Genomic DNA, 21097 nt, shown 5'->3' on the forward strand with positions numbered 1-21097 from the left:
CCCCTGCCCCTTCATTGAGTCAGTGTTGGACTATGACCTGGGAGACAGGGTTTGAATCCCCACACAGCCATGAAGCTCATTGGGTGACCTTGGGCCAGTCACTGCCTCTCAGCCTCAGAGGAAGGCAATGGTAAAACCACCTCTGAATACCGTTTACCATGAAAACCCTATTCTTAGGGTCGCCATAAGTCAGGATCGACTTGAAGGTAGTCCATTTCCATTTTCAAATATGATTGCACAAGAAATAAATTTCATTGAACTCAAAAAGTATGCAAATGATCAAACCCACCCTCCCTTCTCCTCCCTCCTATCCCCTCCCTCTTGCCCCTTCCCTTCCCCTTCCAATCCCCTCCTCCCCCTTCTCCCTCCTCCCCCTCACCTTCCTCCTCCCATGGTCAGTTTTACCTATCTTAAGCATGATTGCATGGGAGTAAATACCTTTGAACTCTATAAGAATGCAAATGATCAAACCTGCCCTCCCCCTTCCTTTGCTCCCCTCCAATACGCTCCTTCCCCTTCCTCTTCCTCCTCCCCCTCCTCCCCCATGGTCAGTTTTACCTATCCTAACCATGATTGCATAGGAGTAAATCCCATTGAACTCAACAAGCAAGCAAATAATCAGACCAGCCTTTCCCCTCCTTCCCCTCTCTTCCTTCTTCCTCCTCCCCTCCCCCCTCCAGCCCTCCCCCCTCCCCCCATCAGTTTTACCTATCCTAAGCAAGATTGCATGGGAGTAAATCCCACTGAACTCAATAAGCATGCAAATGATCAAACTTGTCCTCCTCCCCTCCACCTCCTGCCTGCATCCCTCCTCCTCTCTGTCCTTTCTCCCCTCCCTCCTTCTCATTCTCCTGTCCCCATCCCCTGTGGTCAGTTGCACCTATCCTAAGCATGATTGCAGGGGAGTAAATTCCACTGAACTCAATAAGCATACAAATGATCAATCAATTCTCAGCAAACTTGCACAGGATCCCACTTCTTTCCTCCCGGATTAAAAAGCAGAGAAATTAGCTAATAGGCAAAAAACCTTGCAGTTTAAGAATGTACCTATAGCCCACAGATATTTCTATCAAACTTTAAAAAGCAGGGAAATTGGGCAGCTATAGTGAATGCACCAGGGGAGCAGGAGACCTGACCTCCTCTCTGAGATATTGTACTGCCCTAGACATTTTTCAAAATGCAAATACAATTTGGGTTGGTCTTTTACAGTCCAGTCCACTTCCTGTGTAGCTTGGAAGAATTTGATAACGTGCCTCTGAGCATATGATGAGTGGTGGCAAGCTACACAAAATTATAAATAAGCACCAGAAGCTTGGATAAGGCTAATAGGGAGCCAACATAGTTCCTTTAGAACTGATATAATATGGCTCCATTTAGGTAAATCAGCCAGAATGAAGGCAGCTGATTTCTGTACAAGTTGAAACTTCCAAACTGTGTTTTCAAGGGCAGCCCCAGGTATAATACATTACAGTAATCCAACTGGGAGGTTATCAGAGCATGACCAAACCACAATTGACAAATCAACTGGAGCTGGTAAAAGGCACTGTGAGCCACTTGGGTTTCAAGTTACAATATTGGATCGAGGAGCACCCCTGAGCTCTTCTCTTGTTGTTTTAGAGTGAGTGATCCCTATCCAGAACAGGTAATGTCAGGATTTAGCTTCAGTTTATTGGTTCTTTTCCTGTTCATCACTGACCCACATCATACTTCCACAGCCTCTCTTGACTTTAGTGACTAAAGAAAAAGAGAGCTGGGTGTCATACTGAAGACACCTCACTCCAAATCTCAATGTTGCCGTGCCATATGAGAAAGATGTTGGGTACATAATGGCAACAAAATAATAAAAAGGTTAGCCACACAGTATCACTCTAGTGGCCTGTTAGAAATTGGTGCTGTTGTAGATCTCATGGCTGCAATGTGCACAAGCAACTGTCAGTTACAGGGATAATGTGAAAAACTAACAAAGTATTTCCACAAAGTCTTGAATGAAGTGTGTCCAGTATGCCTCTTCATACTGAGAGTATTTGGGGGTGGAGGAAGGAGGCTTTTTCATAAAGCTAAGAGTATCCACTTTAAATGTCTGTCTGTGCAGTTAAACATGAAAAGAAAATGATGGTCAGTTGTTGCATGATGGAGTTGGCAACTATTGCTAGATGCCTCAAACACAGTTTATCTCTGGTCTTGGTATTGAGGACTTAAGCCCACAGCTGGTCTTGAAGTGGCAACTTGAAGGATGTCAGATAGGTTCAACCTGTGCACCACCACCTAGGTCCACCCAAAGTGGAGAACTGCAGAGGGATTAGCCAAGAAAGAAAGAAAGCCTTCTTGCTCTGCTAGGCTAGATAAAGGTCAAAAGAATCCCAAGCCAGGTTTGCTCACACTGGTCCGAGCAGCTAGGAGACTGGTCTTGCTAGCAATGAGCTCTCCCTCCTTCAACAGACATGAGTCAGATCTGAGGCTTAATCTACATATGTGGCAGAATGGAGTGAGGATAGCGTGGGTAGAATCTTAGAATCATAGAATTGTAAGGGGCCTATAAGGCCATCAAATCCAACCCCACTGCTCAATGCAGGAATCCAAGTTAAAGCATCCCTGACAGTGGCTGTCCAGCCTCTTGAATGTTTCTAATGTTAGAGAGCCCACCACCTCCCAAAGTCATTGGTTCCACTGTCATACCACTCTAACAGTTAGGAAGTTTTTCCTGATGTTCAGCTGAAATATGGCTTCCTGTATTATAGTTAATGTACCACTTCAACCTGCAAATAATGGGGGAATCACACTTTTAATGTTCTCCTGTGTAAATAACAAATAAATTGCCCTGTAGGCAGGAAAATAGCATAGGGAGTGGGCTGTTGCTTACTTTTATCTTTTGATGGCAGGAAAGGTTAGGTTTATTTATTTGTTTTGTTTAATGTGAGAAAGGATTAAAAAATTGGTATCCACACACCTGCAGACTGAAGTTGTACAGTATGTTTTGCTTTCTGCGCATTCTGCCACCTTATTCTATTGCGTGTGCTGATTAGTCTTGATGCCAATTGCTGAAAGTAAATGGTAGGAGAGAAACCCGTCATTGCGACTTGTACACATCTTCTGAAATATTTGTTTGGACCTAGTCATTATCCTTAGCCTGTCACATGGTGGTGGTAGTTCTGAAGATTACTTCAGCCAGCTAGGACTAAACACTGCCTAAGGCTGGAGTTCTAAGCCCACTTTCAGCTTATGGACTGCATTCAAGTCAATCCCAATTTATGGCGACCCTATGAATAGGGTTTTCATGGTAAGCAGTATTCAAAGGGGGTTTACCATTGCCTTCCTCTGAGGCTGAGAGGCAGTGACTGGCCCAAGGTCATCCAGTGAGCTTCATGGCTATGTGGGGATTTGAACCCTGGTCTCCCAGGTCATAGTCCAACACTCTAACCACTACACCACACTGGCTCTGTTACCTGGGTCTCATCCCCACTGAATTCCAGTAGGATGTCCAACTTGAATTATCTGTTGGCGAGCTGTTAGGGGCTGCTGCGAAGTCCTGTCCCATAAGCAATGGAAATACGTTTGGCCTGTTCCCATCTCAGAGCTTGTTAAGAGCTGGGTATATTTGTTTAGATCTGCCTTTCCTCTACTGGTGGTAAACGGCTTTTGGCAGCTATTGGGTGCACCATGCTCTGTGTAACCTTTTGCTTTTATTCGTCATAACTTTTAAGAAGGGCTGTAACTTTTTATGGCCTGCTGTTCTCTATTTCCAAAGGTAATTAATTAATGCTGCTGCATTCTGTCTTGCCTGCCCTAGTACATCAGCTTGGCCATGGAAGAGCAGGCAGCTCTTGGATTCTAATAACTTTTTGGGGGGGGGGTGTTTGCAATTTATGTGTCTACCCACGTGTAAACACATAACCATCAGATAAGTTATTTCTCCCCCATTTCACTCTTTGTCACTCTTTCTGATCATCAGTCCCAATTTGAATGAAAGCAGAGGTTTCCTTTATTTAAAAATAAATAAATAAAATAACGGAAAATAAAAATGGTTTAAATATATAATTTATGTGTAGATTTATAAGAATTATCCTACCTCTACCAACAGCTTGCACTTGCTTATTTTTGGATGTATGCATATTTATTCACTAATAATAATAATAAAAACCTTGCGGTTTAAGAACGTACCTATAGCCCACAGATATTTCTGTCAAACTTTAAAAAGCAGGGAAATTGGGCAGCTATAGTGAATACACCAGGGGAGCAGGAGACCTGACCTCCTCTCTAAGATATTGGACTGCTCTACACATTTGTAAATGTAAATGTACTGCCTTCAAGTCGATTCCGACTTATGGTGAACCTAGGGTTTTCATGGTAAGCCGTATTCAGAGGTGGTTTACCATTGCCTTCCTCTGAGGCTGAGAGACAGTGACTGGCCCAAAGTCACCCAGTGAGCTTCATGGCTGTGTGGAGATTTGAACCCTGTCTCCCAGGTCGTAGTCCAACACTTTAACCACTACACCACACTGGCTCTCCCCTACACATTTATAAAGATGCAAACACAATTTGGGTTGGTCTTTCACAGTCCAACCCACTTCCTGTGTAGCTTGAAAGAATTTGGTAACATGTGCCTCACAAGAGTGACTGTATGAGACAGAGACAGAGACACCAGGAAATAAACTTAAAGCATCCTACCTTTGCTCATTTAGTAAACACCTTTTGCTTTGGTAAACTCCTCCCTCTTATATGGGCATGATCAGGATGACAGTGAGGCAGAGAAGGTTGGCAGCAGTGTTCCTGAGGAAAAATCAGGTGAGATCTAGACCGGCACATATTTTGTGAAGAGCAGTACACCAGCCACGCTCAAAATGTGCGTAACTGTCCAATATACTTCTGCCCTATTGATCTGCGCGGCATTAGGTGGAAATGTGCTCTGCATTCTTCTGTGAATGACTCAAAGGACTTTAGGGAGCATTCCAGCATCACACACTACATGCATATACACACTCTGTTGAGGATGAAGGGGATGGGCAACTATGAGGAAAGAGAGTGGGGAAACAGCTGGTCTGCTGGGATCCAAGATAAAACGTTTGTTCAGGATTGCTTTTCCAATTAGACTTTATATTCCATATGAAGCTTCTGCTCAGGTGGAGTTTGCCACTGTTCACTAGGGGAAGCTGGCCATGTGAACTGTATTACCTATTCTACTCCTGTGCCAACCACTGTCAGCTTTATGGACTAGCAGAGACCACATGTGCTGGAGCCCAGCCGCCCCCCCAGTGGTATAGCTTGGAAGTGCTGAAACTATCCAGTACCTGAAACAAAAAGTACCTCCATATGCGCCGTTTGCTCAGTAGTTACCTGTAGCCTTCAGCATGGCTTAGGATAAACCTTGGACAACACCAGCTGAAGACACACTGGCCTCAGTCAGGTGTAAAGCTAAACTGTGGTTTAGTGCTGGGATGGGCAACCAATTTGGCCAGTAAGACAGATTGCTATCCCCACCACATGGATCAACTTTGGCAGGTGGATGGGATGCTATGATGCCAGATGATTCACAGATGAGTTCTCCAGCCCACCTGTAAAAGTCACTTGTGCAGCAATTCCCAAGCACCTGACAGCCCTTAGGAACATAGGAAGCTGCCTTATACTGAGTCAGATGGAAAGGAAGGAGGGAGGCACCCCAAATGTACTGCAGCTAAAAAGAGGGAAAACCCTCAAAGTGCCTAGCCAGCAGACAGCCAAAACTGAAAACAAAAGTGGTTTTATTGCTGCCCAACGTGTTTCGGGTGACAGATCCTTTATCAAGTGCAATCTGGTGGAAGTCTCATGCTGCTGTCTCATCGGTGTAGCAAACTAACTGGTCTAAAGGATTTATACTGGGTCAGACCATTGGTCTATCTAGCTCCTCAGCTAGTGCAAGAGTGCAAGAGAAGCTTTGCTACTTTCCCTCTACAAAGTGCTGAGCATAGGGCTGGCAAAGGTGCTTTCTGCAGGGATCATCTGCTTGACCGAGTTTCTCGGTTCAGAGTTTCTCTGAACTCCATTAGCTCAGCTAGTGCTACAGAAGGGCTGCCTCTGCCCTGCAGAGTAGGAGGAGGGCCAATAGGTCAGTAGTAGAGCACATATTTTGCCTGGAAAATATCCCAAGTCAGTCCAGGAAAGACCCTTTGTCTGAAAACCTTGAGAGCTGCTGCCAGTCACAGTAGACCTTATTGAGTTAGATAGACCATTGGTTTGACTTGGTATAAGGCAGCTGCCTAAGTGCAGATGTCAACAAGAACATAGAGGAGAAGAGGTATGCTCCAAATTGCTTCTAGTCATTCTCTCCCTGAGGATTCTGATGCTTGTGTTTAGTTCAATGTGTTTGCCTCATTTGTGTATCTTATTACCTACATGGTATTAAATACAAACACACTCCCTGACCCTTTACAGGATAAGGCAAAAACCCACACCCTGTGCACACACAGCAGGATGTTTTAATCAGCATGTTCCCTCCCCCTTTTTGAAATGAAAATGTCCTGTGATAGAAGTTTGTTATTTGATTGGGAATTATTTGTACTGTTCCCAAGGTCTTGGATTTTTGTACCTTTCCCATCCTTATCAGTACTTTTGTGCATGTGACGTGCTTCTAAGTGGCTTTTCAACAGCCATAGCTGATGGCTTAATTCCAACCTCTTTGCTTTTTGTTTCACATGCTGGCTCCCTCTCCATCCCTCCTGTTGAGCTGTGTCTTTCTTAGTTGCTGGCCACTTCACCCTGTGGAAGGACAAACTCTCAGATACTGTTGCATGCTCCCTTCTTCCCTGAGTGATGATATATTCCAGGGGCAATATTACATGCATTTGGGTTTCTTTGGAGGAGAGAGCACAGGAGATGTAATTACATTTTTGTAATTGTTGATTTATTTACAACTGGAGCATAACTGAAGTCAGGAGATGATCTGGACTGTTGTCTGGATGAAGTAGTGGACTGGATGAGGGCCAGTAAACTGAGTTTGAACCCTGGAAGGTACTGTGGGTGGGTGGTTTCCATGTCTGGGAGACTGGCCAGCTCTGGATGGGGTTGCACTCCCTGTGGAATAACAGGTTTCTCATTTGGGGGTGCTCCTATATCCATCTTAGTTGCTGGAGGCTCAGGTACCCTCAGTGGCTTTGGGTGCCTTTTTCCACTTCCAACTATGGCCACAGTAATTCATGTATTAGTAACCTCAAGTTTGTTACAATGCACTCTAGGGGAGGGGCAGGGCTATACCTGGGCTTGGTGTGCAAGCTCCAGCTAATGCAAAATGCTATGCTCGACTCTCTTGGTGGGAACAGACTACTCCCAGCACATAACTCTCCTGCTTAAAAGCTTGCACTGGCTGCCCAAGCTAAGTTCAAGGTTCTTGTATATATTTATGAGTACCATAACAACTTGGGTCCAGGATACCTTCAGAAAAAGTATATAACTGGTTCCCAAAGCTCCAAGACAAAGGACCATTTGGGCAACTGCATGGTTTGGGTGTGGGGGTCATGCTTATGGGACTGTGTACTGATTTGGTGTAGTAATTCTTCCTGATGGTTTTAGTATTACCTTTTGAAATGCGTTTGATTTGTGCTTTTTGCATGCTTGTGGACTGTTTAATGATTTTTTAGGAATGATGCTGATAGGTTTTTGCAGTAACATTTTAATGTTTAAGATTCATTATACCATGCCTGTTAGATTTTGTGTGTGTACAACTGTTTAGGAAAGCAAAGGCAAAATTATTGTGTTTTGGGGGGCTGCTGTGCTATAGTGGCATAAGGCAGGACAAAGGAGCTCCAGTACTGAGGCCGTAATCTGGTTTAAATATGTTGGAAGCTATTTTGGGCATTGCTAAGTATGAGGACTGGGTAAGTGGTTTGGATGTAGAACTGTGACTGGAAACTCCAAGAAAGAGGAAGCCTAAAGAGAGAATAATTAATTGAAAACTTGCTGTAAAGGAATGGACTGTTTTTGTACTTGTGTCATGTGGAAATGCGACCTTAGTATGACTATGCTTTTGATCATGTATATTTCAATGTCTTATTAACCTGTGTCTGCTATTTCTTTATAGGAAAATCTGTTATTCTGTTGTTCGTTTGACCTTTGTCAGGGAAGGGGGGTAGTGTTATGGATTTGGGGGCTGAGATAGATGATATCAATGAGTCCCCTTCCAGCGTCTGGCAGATTTATAGCTAAGCTGCCGGCTGAGGACTTACAGCCTGGCAATTACCAAGGAATCTCCAGCCCTGCCTGCACCCCCACCGACACTGCTGTCTCAGTGAAGAGCTGACAGTTTGTAGTCAGCCCAAAACGAAGCAAGCAACAAGTGAGTGGGGGAAGTGCCGACCATGGAGCAACTCCAGCAGGAAAACTTGCTCCTGCGCTCACAAGTAGGCCAGCTGCTGTTGGCCGTCCAAGGCTTGCAAGCCCAGCTAGCAGCAGCCCCACCCACTCTACCTACAGGGAGAGCCAAGTGCCCTGTGACCCTCCCAGAGAAATTCACTGGGGCTTCAGAACAGCTCTCAGCATTCTTGGCCCAGGCCCAGCTCTTCATGGAGTTATGACCAGAGGCCTTCCCAGATGATAAGACCCGGGTGGGATTCTTGATTAACCTGTGCACCGGGGCTGTAGCTATATGGGCCACATCCCTGCTCCTCGAGCGTAGCCCCGTGCTCAACGACCTAGCCGCCTTCACCAGGGAACTGAAGGCTATGTTTGAGGGCCCAGTCAAATCAGCCACAGCCAACCACAGCATACGCAGGCTGCGGCAAGGCCGACGTCCCTTGGGGGAATATGTAACAGACTTTTGTTTACTACAACAAAACCTGGGCTGGAACGAAGCGGCTCTCATGGATCAATTTCAGGAGGGGCTGTCCGATGAGCTTCTGGATGAGCTAGCTAGGGTGGAGCGCCCTGGAACCCTGCAAGCCCTAATACGCCTGTGTCTCCAGATTGATGGGAGGCTGGAAAGCAGGCCTGCTGCCAACCGACCCCAGCCAGTCTACAGAGCTTCAGCCCCAGTGGCTGTGCCCTCGGAGCCCTCTGGCAAGGACCCTACACCCCCAGTAGAACCTATGCAGCTGGGAGAGGCTCAGCCACGTCTTTCTGCTGCCAAAAAGCTGAGACGCAGGCAGCAGGGCCTCTGCCTGTATTGCGGGGCCCAGGGACATTTTGCAGCCCATTGTTCCGTGAAACAACCCACAGTCCCTACCTCGGGAAACGCCCACGTCCCAGCCTCCACAGGCCCCTGAGCCGAGGCAACCTCGTGGTTCAGGGGGCCCGCCACCTCAGTTCCTCACTGCCCAAGCATCTGACCATGTTGATCTCTCTGACAGTCCCCGGAAGGGGTACCCTCCAAGTACCAGCCATGCTGGACTCAGGATCCACCAGCAATTTCATGGACGTGTCCTTTGCCAATCTACACCAGGTTCCTAGTCAACCCATTTGTCGCCCTATCCTCATGGAGACTATTGATGGCCGGCTTCCCACCTCGGGCCCGGTAGTACAGGAGACAGTGCTGCTAGACATGGCCCTGGGTGAGCACCGGGAAAGCCTCCAGTTCTACCTGGCTGCCGCACCCCACTTCCCGGTAGTGCTTGGCCTGGCGTGGCTACAGCGGCACGACCCCCTCATCCAGTGGTCCACAGGCCGACTGACCCTCGGATCCCCCTATTGCCAAACCATCTGTTGAGGGCCGAAGGAGTACATCCTGACTACCTGGGAGGCAAGCTCCGTGCTGGAGAAATTACTGGAAAAGTACCGGGAGTTCCAGGATGTTTTTGGGACGAAAGAGGCAGTCCAGTTGCCGCCCCATCATCCTTATGACTGCTCCATTGACCTGCTCCCTGGAGCCAAGATTCCCGTGGGCTGGATTTACTCCCTGTCGGAACCCAAACTGGCAGCCCTCAGAGAGTTCCTAGACAAGAACCTGCGTCGAGGGTTCATTCACCCCTCCACGTCACCTGCAGCCGCCCCTGTACTTATCGTAAAAAAGAAAGGTGGGGAACTCCGGCTTTGTAATGACTACCGAGCCCTCAACCAGATTACAGTTCGGAATCGGTACCCTTTGCCCCTGATCCCAGAACTACTAGAGCGGCTGCGGGGTGCTCGTATTTTCACCAAACTGGACCTGAGAGGGGCCTATAACCTGGTGCTTATGCGGGAGGGAGATGAGTGGAAGACGGCCTTTCGCACCCATTATGGACATTTTGAGTACACAGTGATGCCTTTTGGCTTGTGCAACGCTCCTGCCGTCTTTCAGCACTTCATGAACGACATCTTCCAGGACCTCCTAGACCGCTTCCTGGTGATTTACTTGGATGACATCCTGATCTACTCACGGAACCCCTCGGAAAATAAGGAGCACGTTCAAGTGGTGCTGCAGTGCCTGCGGGAGAACCGCCTCTTCGCCAAGCTAGAAAAATGTGCATTTGACCTCACTACCGTGGATTTCCTAGGCCATTGGATCTCTCCCCTGGGTATCCAGATAGACCCAGGCAAAATTGAGACCATCCTCCAATGGGCAGCTCCTCAAAGCCACAAAGATGTGCAGCGCTTCTTGGGCTTCGCCAACTATTACCGCCGGTTCATCTCCCACTTCTCCGAACTAACAACACCCATATCGGACCTGCTTCGAGGCAAAGAGAAGTTTGCTTGGACGGAGGCCGCTCAACAGGCATTCCAGCGCCTCCAACAAGCCTTTACATTTGAACCCATTCTCCAGCAACCTGACCCCACCGGACCTTACATAGTAGAGGCTGATGCATCCGATAAGGCAGTGACAGCAGTCCTACTACAGCCAGTGGGGAACAAGCAGTCCCTACTCCCCTGTGCGTTCCACTCCCGGAAACTCAATTCTTCGGAACAGAACTACAATATTTGGGAGAAGGAGTTACTGGCCATAAAAGTAGCCTTCGAGACCTGGCATCATCTCTTGGAAGGGGCACACCATCCGGTACAGGTACGAATGGACCATCGAAACCTGGAGCACCTGCAAAGTGCCCGACGGCTTAACCAACGCCAGATCCGGTCGTCCATGTTTTTCTCCCGGTTCCAGTTCACGGTCACCTACCTCCCCGGCCACCGAAACACACAAGCAGATGCACTCTCTCGCAAGCTGGAATACCGAGCCGAGCAGTTCGATCACCCCCTTCGCCCAATCCTCCGCCCAGAGAAGTTTGCAGCTACCCACCAGCCACAACCCCTACTGGACCGGGTGCAGGAACAGCAGCAAAAGGACCCATATGCCCTGGCACAGCAGTGAGAGCTCCAGTCAGGAACGCCCACCCTGGACAGCCCATTTTCCTTGCAAAATGGCCTCTTGTACCACCGGAACCGTTTGTACGTTCCCCTGGGAGCTCTGCGGGGAGAGGTGCTCCAACTCTGCCATGACAGCCAGCCTGTAGGTCATTTTGGAACCTATAAAACCCTCCACCTGGTCCTACGGGATTTCTGGTGGCCCCGGGTCCAAGCGGACGTCAAGGACTATGTAGCTGCCTGTGATACCTGCCAGCGAGCCAAGAGACACCCCGGAAAGGCACCTGGTCTCCTGCTCCCGCTGCCTACCCCCCCAGGGCCCTGGCGCTTGGTCTCCCTGGATTTTATCACGGACTTACCGGTCTCCAGGGGAATGACCACCATCCTCATGGTCGTAGACCTGTTCACCAAGATGGCCCATTTCCTCCCCTGTGCCGGACTACTCTCTGCCCCAGAAACTGCTCAACTGTTTTTGACCCAGGTTTTCCGTTTGCACGGCCTCCCCGACCACCTGATATCTGACCGAGGAGCCCAGTTCACTGCCCGGTTCTGGCAGGCACTGTTTCGGGCCCTGAACGTCCAGATCCACTTGTCCTCCGCCCACTACCCTCAATCAGATGGACAAACTGAACGCACCAACGCCACCGTAGAACAATACCTGCGGTGTTACACCTGTTTCCAACAGGACAATTGGGTAGATCTGTTACCTCTGGTTGAGTTCGCATATAATAATTCTGTTCATGCCTCCACACGCCAGACCCCGTTCTGTGCCTCCTACAGCTACCACCCCCCGGTTCTTCCCCTCAGTGCGACCCCCTTTGCTGGTCCCCGCTGCGGATGTCATGCTGCAGGAGTTGCAGGCCCTGCAGACAGTCCTGAAGGAACAGCTGGAGCAGGCAAAGGGCTCGTATAAGTGCTTTGCGGACCGCCATCGGCAACCAGGCCCGCCGCTGAAGGTAGGGGCCTGGGTATGGCTCTCGACCAAGTTCCTGCGTTCGCACCGTCCATCTCAAAAGCTGGAGGCTCAGAACGTAGGTCCCTTCCATATCACCCAGCAGATTAACCCAGTGGCGTCCGGCTCCAACGCCCTGCATCCTTCCGCATTCACCCTGTCTTCCATAGATCACTGCTGACTCCCGCTCTCCCGCCTCACCCCTTGAGTAGTAAGCCGCACCCCCCGCCGCCGATATAAGTCAATGGGGAAGAGGAATTAGAAGTGGCACAGATCCTGGACTCCCGGAGGCATCGTGGCTGCCTCCAGTATCTCATTGACTGGCAGGGGTACGGCCCAGAGGAATGATCGTGGGAAGATGCTGCGCAGGTGCATGCCCCTCGTCTGGTCCGTCGATTCCACCAGCACTACCCGGATAAGCCGGGCCCAGGTGGGAGGCGGCAGGTTGGTTGTGGGGAGGGGGATAGTGTCATGGCCCCGTCAGAGAGGACTCATCATACGAGGATGACTCGGGAGTAACAGCAGCAGACCCAGAAGCAGCAGACCCAGAAGGAGAAACGGAGGAAACTCCTGAGAACCCAGCTCCTTCTCCCCCTCAGCTGCAGAGCACCCCAGACACAGCTGAAGCCCTTCAGCCAGACGCAGAAAATGAACAGGATACTCCCCCCTCACCTGCAGAACGTAGACAACAGAAGGTCAGGCAGAAGAGGGGCAGGCCTGTCCATTTAAGGCCAAAACACTGATGGCTCACACCTGCTGACAAACCTGCTCCTTAAAAGTCAAACCTTGGCTTCAGCTTGTTGCTGACTACAACGTCAGGCGTGACCACTGTGTGTCTTCCTATCCCCTGAACCTTGACTTGGACTGATCTCTCGGCAAACTAGACCCGGACCTTCACTGACGTCTCTTCTGGATTTGTGTCTTGGCACGTAAGCTTTGAACGGCCTCTGCCCTTATCTTGCTTCCTCCTTGCTAGCCTGGCAGATTTATAGCCAAGCTGCCGGCTGAGGACTTACGGCCTGGCAATTACCAAGGAATCTCCAGCCCTGCCTGCACCCCCACCGACACTGCTGTCTCAGTGAAGAGCTGACACTCTGCACCTGGAGGTCTGCAACAGAGCAACCTGCTCTGCTGGTCAGATGAGTCCCCTTTGTTAATCTAATAGAGTGGCCAGGTAGGCTAAGGGATCTGTCAAGTGCCCATTAACTGGCGAATGGGTCAGGGAGATCCTATTGTTGAAACTTTATAAGAGACCCCCCCCCTCTCCTGGGGCCAAAGAGAGGCTTGTGGTTTTAGCTGATTCTGAGGAAAGGCTGGGAACTGGAGACACGCAGGGAGGCCTGCTCCTTGCACAATGGCTTCAGCATGCCTCCTATAAGCCTGATGGAAAAGCAAGATCTATTGGACTGCTGATGCTTTGAACCCCTCCATCTTATGCTCAGGCTGTGAATGTGTGTAAGTAAACCACAGGTCATAAAGACACCATAGTCTTGGCTGACCTTCATTCTAAGGAAACCAAACCCTGGGTAAACACAGGAACCCCTGGAAGTCTCACACTGCTCGGACGTTGGGGCAGTGTGCAACAATAATCTTAGTTATCTAATCCAGAGTCAATGTGTTTTATCCAACTAGGTTCTACTCAGAGTAGAGCCACTGAAATTAAGTGACCTAAGTTAGTCATGTCCATTAATGTCAATGAGTCTGCTCTAAGTACAACTAATGTTGGATACAACTCAATGGCTGTAGTCTTAGAGAAGTCCCTTATAGCATGTATTTATCTTCAGAACATGTTACCAGCTGAGTCAATTGTATATTTTGGCCTTGGCCTTCCACTTCCATACTACAACTCCAGGAGAATGAGGCAGTGGGGAATGAGGGACTTTGGGGGAGTTGACAGAGGACGAGAGCTCTGCTTCCCTCTTGGGAAAGAAGAACCCAGTCCTACAAAGATACTCATCCCCACTTCCACATATATAGTAACTAGGAAGTTCAGATGATGACGTAATGATGCCTCCCTTCCCCTGCAAATGGCTACTTTTGGGCATTTCACTGAGAAAAGACTACTAAGGATATTTCTCTATTAGGAAAATAGACCAGATTTATAGTTGTTGAGCCGTCATGTACAGTATTTCCCCAAGAATTCTGCTGTTGTTTGGTGAGGGTTCCTAAAACTCAAATTCCCAGTCCAGCCTAATAAAATTATAACACTTAGGGTTCCCTTGGAAGACAAACTGGCTGTTAAATGAGTTTCCGCCTATAATGTAGAGAAGTTTATAGTTGGTCTTACATAATAAAAAAAGCCAAAGGAGGCAAAAAGTGTGATTCTGCACTTATTTTCCTTTTTATGTCAATTTAATCTTGATTTTTTAAAATTAAAATTGTTTTAAGAGATGTTTGTTTATACAAGCATACCAACTAACCTAGGAAGTGACCCCCTGCCAAATGCTCAGAGGAAGGTAAAAAAACGTCCAGGGACTGCTCTGGAGGAGATTTCCTTCACAACCGACCCCTAAAGTGACTGTCAGTGCTACTCAGGGCATGACCCATGAGCAAGCAAGCTATCGATAGAGCTCTGCCTGTGCATTCCCACTCACATATCCTGTTCAAGTGCTATCGCTGTTCTCCATATAAAGCCATCCCAATGATCCTTGCACAATCTTCTCTGTTAGCTGCTGACCTGAATGGCTCTGGATTATAGATGTCTGTCCATACTTTATTTCAGGTATAGAAAACAATGGGCTGGATCTTATCTCCCACAGGCCAGCTTTGAAGGTGGATGAGGCCTCCCTGAAGGTGGCAGCTCTCCACCTTATGGACCACATATATATACATACCTCTCTCTCACACACAAGCACCCCACCACACATATCTCTCACTCACATACCACACATACATGTATACCTTCCTTGTCTCTTTCTCCCTCTCACAAGCAACTTTCTCCCTCTCTCTCTCTGAGACCACACATACCCCCTCTCTCACACACACACATACCTCATGTATTTCTCCCTCTGCCTCACAGATGACATGCATACACACTACACATGCATACCTTCCCCCTCATACACTTGTGTACAGACATGCGCACGTCTGTCTCACACACAGATGTCATATACCCTCTCTCTTTTTCTCTCTTTCACACACATTCAAATACCACATATGCATACATACATACCCACTCTCTCACCCACAACACCCCCACAACATATATTTCCCTCACAGAAAAGACATGTACACACAACACAAGCATGCATGCCATCGCTTTCCACATATTTCTCTCTCTTACAGATAACACACATACTACACCTGCATGCATGCCTTCTTTCTCACTCTTACACACAGCATACATATATATCTCCTTCTTTCAGACCCCACATTCACACACAGACCAGTATACATTAATACCTCTCCTTCTCACTCATACAGATTGTACAGCTCTCTCCCTCTCACACAAATGACACACCACACATGCATGCATACCTTCTCCCCTCTCTTTCTCACACATGCACACACCATATCTCTCTCTCCCTCTCACAGATGTCACATGCCCACCACACATGCATATATACCTCCCCACCTTTTTCTCTTTCTCTCACATATGCACACATTTCTCCTTTTCCCTTACAGACCATACACACACACCACACATCCATGCAAACCTCCCCCTCTTTCTTACACACAGCAGACCACACAATACCTTCCCCTGTCTCTCTTAAACACACAAAAACCTCATCTCTCTCACACGCATACACAGAAACCACACATGCATGCATACTTTCCCCCTCTCTGCTCACACACATACATACCTCCCCCCTCTCTCACACCCAGCCACTACATATATGCGTACTTCCCCCTCACTCCCCATGCATGCATACCTATCCTTCTCTTATACACACACCTCCCTATCTGCCTCTCTGACACACACCACATACATAAATACTTCCCCTTTCTCTTTCATTCACACATATTCTTACCACGTATGTCTCCCTCTCACAGATGACATAACACCACACATGCATGCATTCTCTCACTCACACACTGTATTTCTTTCAGTTTCACATACACTACACGTGCATACATATCTTGTCCCCGCTCTGTCACACACACACATCACATCCATAAGTATGTTCTCCTTCTCTCTCATACATACACATACACCAAACATAGATTTCTCCTGCTCTCTCAGACTACGCATTTGCACAGACTAAGCATACAAAAATACATACCTCTCCCCTTCTCACTCACACATAGATCATACATCTTTCTCCCATACATGCATACTTTTCCGTCTCTCCCTCTTACAGACACTCAGTCTCTCTTTCATGAACACCCTCTCTCACACAGATGAATACACACACCACATGGACACAATAGCATCTTATATGCACAAATACACATAGACCACACTTGCCTTTGTGTGTGTGGGTCTCTTGCAGACCGCACATATTCTCTCTCTCTCTGACACACACACATGCATCTCTCCCAGGGTCTCACAAGCCATACACACAGAGACCACACATACATGCATTCATAACTCCCTGTTCTTTCTCTCTCTCACACACACGCACACATTTGCACATGCACTGCATATATACTTTCCTCTCTTTCATATATAAAAACAGAGACCACACATATCTCCCTCTCTCACACAGATGCACATACACACAACCACAAATACATGTATGCATACTTTCCCTCTCTCTCACACAAAGATGACAAAGATGACATATACATGGTTACTTCCATTCTATCTCTTTTTCACATAGAACATACATACACCACACATATCTCTCCTTTTTCACACAGATCACATACACACATATGCAAACCTTCCCTGTGTGTGCGCGCACACACATGCACACATATACACACTTTCCCCACCCTCTCTATTTCTGTCACAGAGACAAACCACTTTTTTATGCCTTTCACACACACACACACACACACACACACACACGTTCTCCCTTCTCATGCACACACAGAGACCACACACACACATTTCCTTTTCTCATTCAAGTAACACATATTCACAGACCCCACAAACTGTACATGCATACATACCTCCCACTCCCTCTCACACACCACACATACATACTGTTTCCCCCTCTCTCATACATACACAGACAACACATATATCTTTCCTCTCCCACAGGCCACATATATATCCTTACATCCAATTCTCTCTCTCTCTCTCATATACACATACCACATATGGACCTCCTCCCCTCTTTTTCTCTCACACATCCCACTATCCCCCTCTCTCATATACATTGATAGACTATACATATGTATGTTATCTCCCCCTCCCCCAATATGTATGAATGTTTAGTCTCCGTGTATGTGCTGTCTGTGAGAGAGAAGGATATATATACTGTATGTATGGTCTGAGTATGTGTGGTCTGGGAGAGAGGAGCAATATATGTGTGGTTGCTGTGTGTGCATTTATGAGAGTGGGGAAAAGTTATGTATGTATGTGGTGTGTGAGAGTGAGAGAAAGGGAGAATGTATTTATGCATGCATGCATGTGTGAGTATGTTTGGTCTGTGAGAGAGGAGAGATATATGTGTGGTCTCTGTGCATCTGTGTATTTATGGTCTGAATATGTTTATCAGTGAGAGAAAATGATATATAAGTATAGTATGTATGAACGAGAGAGGCCTGCGAGAGGAAGGGAGATCTCTCTCTCTCTCTCTCTCTCTCTCTCTCTCTTGTGTGTGTGTGAGAGAGAGGGGGGGAGGGGGAGAGGGAGAGAGATCTGTGTGGGCAAGAGAAGTCGGTATGTGTGGCCTGTGAGATGGAAGGACACATATATATGATCTGTGTGTTTATATGAGAGAGGAAGAAAGGTATATATGTAGGAGCGTGTGTCATCTTTGAGAGAGAGGGAGACGTGTATGCGTGCTCTGTGTAGGTGTGTGTGAGAGAGGGAAAGGGGTGTGTGTGAGAGAGAAAGAGGGTGGAAGGGGGATGTATGTATTTCTATACATGTGAGAGGTTTGTGAGAGAGAGGGGAAGAGAGAGAGGTATGTGTAGTCTGTGTGTAAGCTAGAAGAGGTATGTATATGTGGGCATGTGTAAGAGAATAACAGCAAAAGTGTGTATGTTTGGTCTCTGTGTGAGAGATGTGCTTTATGTATGTATGTGTGTGTGTGAGAGAGAGAGGGGGAAGGTATGCACACATTTATGTGTGGCAGTAGTGTAGTTGCGAATTCAGACGTGGGGAGTCCCTTCATGACAGTTAAGTCATGCTTGCTTGCTCTCCGTCATTATTTCCACACTCCTCAGTCCTTCCCCTGCACACCATTTCCAACAACAACATATACCTTCCTCCCTTTCTCATACACACACATTTCTCCTTTTCTGTCATAGACCATACACACACATCCATGCACACCTCCCCCTTCTTTCTCACACACAGCAGACCACACATACTTAGGCCATGCAATACCTTTCCCTATCTCTCTTATACACACACAAACCTCATCTTTCTCTCTCTGTCACACACATACAATCTATATGCATACCCTTCGCCTCTCACACTTACCTGCACATATATGCATACTTCCCCTTTTCTCTCTCCATGCATACCTCTCCTTCTCTCTTACACCCACCTCTCTCTCTCTCTCTCTCTCTCTTGTGGCTGTATACTATAGCCAGCATGGATTTTTCGCATTCCGCAATGTCAAATTCAAAATACCCCCATGCCATTTGGATGCTTCCCATAAGCTCATTTCAAAACAAAACCTTACAAAACTTATAGTCCTGAACTCAGAAATGCTTGCTTAACAACCCTCTAAATTTTCAGGGTGATACACAAAACAGCCAGAGAAAATCAAGAGTTCAAAGTGTAAAAAGAGAGAAAAACCTTTTACACTTTTTTCTGTCAGAGTTCTCATAATAAGTTGAAATTAAATTAATTAAAAATCAACCATGTTCACAGAGTACCTGTAATTCTATTACTGACCTTGCCCCATACTCTGACTATCTTCTGCAGTTAAAAAGTTTTTTTTAAAATGCCTGGCTGATTTTTAATTAATTTAAGAAATTTTGCATTGAACTCAATGATAATGTCGGGCATGCTCAGTAAGAATCAACTGTCAGTGTTCTAAAAGCCAGACTCACAGCTGCTGGGCTTGCCTAATAAAGGGGCCACACTCACACCAGACCAAGGCTGTCTCGGTGCTGAAACCAGGCCTGAAACCCGATTGAAATGGGTCTAGATAATCGGTTTCATCCAACAGTGCCTGGAGCTGGCCGGCAACCACTCGCTCCAAGATCTTGCCCAGGAATGGAACATGCGCTACTGGTCTGTAGCTGTTGAAATTATCTGGGTCCAAGGAAGGTTTTTTCAGAAGTGGTCTCACTGCCGCCTCTTTCAGACGGCCAGGGACCACTCCCTCTCGTAAAGAGGCGTTTATCACCTCCCTGGCCCAACTAGCTGTTCCATCCCTGCTAGTTTTTATTAGCCAAGAGGGGCAAGGATCCAGAATCAAAGTGGTTGCACGTACCTGTCCAAGCACCTTGTCCACGTCCTCAAGCTGAACGAACTGAAACTCATCCAATAAAACATGACAGGACTGTGCTCCGGACACCTCATTAGGATCAACTGCTATAAACTGGGAGTCTAAGTCCCGACGGATGCATAAGATCTTATTTTGAAAGTGTCCAGCAAACTCCTCACAGCGGGCCACCAATGACTCAATCATGTCCTGAGGGCCAGAATGAAGTAGCCCTCGGACAACTCTAAAAAGCTCTGCTGGGCGGCAAAGAGATGACTTAATAGTGGCGGCAAAATGTTGTTTTTTTGCTGCCCTCACCGCCTCTAAATACAGTTTGGTGGAAACACTTACCAGCTCATAGTTGCATCCATCAGGAGTTCGCCTCCACTTCCGCTCAAGCCGTCTCCTATCTTGTTTCATCGCTCTCAGCTCCGGGGTATACCATGGAGCTGTATGAGCTCTACACAGGAGAGGGCGCACAGGAGCAATTGTGTCAACCGCTCTGGCCATCTGCGCGTTCCACAGTTTGACCAGGGCTTCGACAGGAGCGCCAGTCTTATCAGCCGGAGAAGCCCCCAGAGCCCTTTGAAAACCTTCAGGATCCATTAGTGTCTGGGGGCGGACCAATTTAATAGGTCCCCCACCCTTGCAGAGGGGAAAAGCCACTGAGAGTCTAAACTTCAGCAAGCGGTGATCTGTCCATGACAAAGGGAGAGATGTAAAACTCCCCACATCCAGATCACCATCCCCGTGTCCAGTAGCAAAAATAAGATCTAGAGTATTTATTTTATTTTATTTATTTTTATTTTATTCAATTTCTATACCGCCCACAGCCAACGGCTCTCTGGGTGGTGTACAACATAAATATAAAAATACAGTAATATAATAAAATCACATAGTAAATACAAACATACCACAAAAATTCCCCAGAGCTAAAAACATATTACACAATTTAAATTTAGAATACCAGAATGTGCTAAATATGCTAAAATACGTTAAAATGCCTGGGAAAAGAGGAAGGTTTTAACCTGGCGCCGAAAGGATAACAAAGTTGGCGCCAGGCGAACCTCGTCGGGGAGACTATTGCATAGTTCGGGAGCCACCACTGAGAAGGCCCTAGTTCTTGTTGTCATCCTCCAGGCCTCTTTATAAGTCGGTACCCGGAGGAGGGCCTTCGATGTTGCACGTAGTGTACGGGTAGGTTCATATCGGGAGAGGTGTTCCACCAGGTATTGCGGACCCGCGCCGTGTAAGGCTTTATAGGTCAAAACCAACACTTTGAATCTTGCCCGGAAACGTATAGGCAACCAGTGCAAACGGGCCAGAACAGGTGTTATATGTTCTGATCATTTGGTCCTTGTCAACAGTCGAGCCGCTGCGTTTTGCACTAGTTGCAGTTTCCGAACCGTCTTCAAAG

The 21097-nt window shown here is 47.3% G+C and overlaps 1 protein-coding gene across 2 annotated transcripts in view; it reads left to right on the forward strand.

Moving 5' to 3' along the window:
- SLC39A14 (solute carrier family 39 member 14) overlaps window positions 1-21097 on the forward strand; it is a 114668-nt gene that overhangs the window by 9602 nt on the left and 83969 nt on the right. The window lies entirely within an intron of this gene.

This window comes from Rhineura floridana, chromosome 12, assembly GCF_030035675.1.
Source record: "Rhineura floridana isolate rRhiFlo1 chromosome 12, rRhiFlo1.hap2, whole genome shotgun sequence".
Classification (NCBI taxonomy): Eukaryota; Metazoa; Chordata; class Lepidosauria; order Squamata; family Rhineuridae; genus Rhineura; species Rhineura floridana.